Source organism: Aptenodytes forsteri, unplaced genomic scaffold (assembly GCF_000699145.1).
Source record: "Aptenodytes forsteri isolate BGI_AS27 unplaced genomic scaffold, ASM69914v1 Scaffold141, whole genome shotgun sequence".
Lineage (NCBI taxonomy): Eukaryota > Metazoa > Chordata > Aves > Sphenisciformes > Spheniscidae > Aptenodytes > Aptenodytes forsteri.
Window position 1 is genome coordinate 1,522,644 of NW_008794416.1, and position 2,416 is coordinate 1,525,059.

Here is a 2,416-nt window from a genome sequence, read left to right on the forward strand (position 1 = left end):
CTAGTGTAAGCACTGCTCAGCAACAACTAAAACATCGGTGTGTTATCAACATTGTTCTCATCCTAAATCCAAAACACAGCACTGTACCAGCTACTAAGAAGGAAATTAACTCTATCCCTGCTGAAACCAGGACAGAACCTCACCTTGAATGTTTCCAGGGATGGGGCATCCACTACCTCTCTAGGCAACCTGTTCCAGTGCTTCACCACCCTTATTGTAAAAAATTTCTTCCTTATACCTAGTCTGTATGTACCCCCCTTTAGTTTAAAAACATTACTCCTTGTCCTGTCACAACAGGCCCTGCTAAAATGTCTGTCCCCATCTTTCTTAAAAGCCCCCGTTAAGTACTGGTAGGCTGCAAGAAGGTCTCCCCGAAGCCTTCTCTTCTCTAGGCTGAAACCCCCCAACTTTCTCAGCCTTTCTTCATAGGAGAGCTGTTCCATCCCCCTCATCATTTTCATGGCCCTCTTCTGGATCTGCTCCAACAGGTCCGTGTCTTTCTTGTGCTGAGATACCATATGACAGGAAAAAGTGTTATGGCAATGAGATACCCTGTGTTCATTTTTCTGTAACGTCATAAGCTTGATTTACCTAGCACTGTCTTTGAAGCATATCTGGAGTAACAAGGTCATACTTGGTCTGCTCCGTTACAGATGTCCCTAAACAGTCTTACTACCTGTCCCACAACCCTCATGGCACAGGAAGGAAGATGGGCCGTTCGAAGAAAAAGACAACTGCTTGGAAAAAACACTGTTTTGCAAGAAGTACCAAGGGCTGAGTACTTCAGGGCTGAGGTCCTTATCACATGTTTAGGTATTTTCACTGCATTGGAACTAGTCAACCTGAGCTCCCTTTGCCTTCAGTGTGAGAAAGAAGCATTTCTAAAGTGTGATTTATCTGCCCTGTTTTAGATGTCTGTTTTATCACAAGATGAATTGGACTGTCAAAGTGTCTCCTCTTCCTCTCCATTGACTATTAAGGGAGTCCAGGACAACAAGGTACAGTGCAGTTATCTGCAGAAAGAATGTCTGCATTTGGTCAGATTAATCCCATTCCTGCTATCTGGCTTTCAAGTCACCAACATACTCTTCAAACTGACACCATCAGTGCCATGACGCATAAAATTGGGCCTAAGGCTAACACAAATGATGGATATTGTGTCTCGATATTCTGAAAGAAATCAAGAGAATTGTGATTACAACTGAAGGTCTAGTTATTTAGCTGGAGTATATCAGAAACACACTATTGCTTTCCATGTCATGAGTTTAGTAACAGTTGTAAAGCAGGGAGCAAAGCAACATAAACATGGTGAAAAAGAAATTCACATGGATACATATACACCCAAACACACAACTATCTCCCTACCAAGCTAAAATATGACTCAGTTCCTCTTCTTTTTTTTTTCCTCATTTAAGGCTAAGAAGAACGAAATGAAAGCCAGAAGAAACAGTTGGAGATCTAAATGCTAACCTGTCCAGCACTATAAGAAAAATCACCATATGAACCACCAGATAAAACTGATCATGAAATGTGGGTTCTAGCTATAATGGACTTTCTATTGACATCAGCTTTTCTATTTGTAAAGTAAGGACGATGATATCCACCACAAGTCATAGGAAATTTGGGAATTTTTATCAGAAAGAGACAACACATCAATATGGAAACATCTGTGGCATTGCTGTAATTTCACTGGTCAGATACAAGAGAAGAAGGAATGAAAAGCTATCACTTAAATTGCTGTGCATCCTAGCTAAATTAAAACCACAGACCAGTATGGCATATCTATTCATACTAGCAAACTTTACTGTTTTGATAGGAAGATATATGCTTAAACTCAGTCTGGACCTTAATAGACACAAAAGTAGATTATCACGAACCGCAGAGTAACAGAATCTACATAATTTTAGTGGGGTGAGAGAGCCACACATCTGTCAAAAACTGTCTCCTTGAATTTCTCCAATATAAGAGGATTCCTTATAAGTATGAAAGAATGACGTCACTCCCTCTTGCGGACTATAGCAGTGAGTATGCTTGAGACATGGCTGGGAAGGAATGTGACTTCGCAGGCAAGATACTTTGACCTGTGACTTGTGGCTTAGAACAGAAAAAATACCACTGATCATACTAACTATGGCAACTCACAGTGATAGTGTTGGAAGGTTATTAGAAATGTGAGAAAAATATATTCATTTTGTCATGGGGGAGATCATTGAAGTAAATGTATTTTAATTTCCTACTAGGTGGCAAGCAACCTAGAAATGTGTTAGTTACCTTGACAAGCAAGAACTGGATAAACTGTAGGACCTGATGGCTTGTGATTGTTTAAACAGACTGCAACCCAAGCAAGATCCACACAACAACTGAGGTTTACAATGCAATAGTAGGTTTAGGCAAACCTGAGCTAGCTGGAACAGAG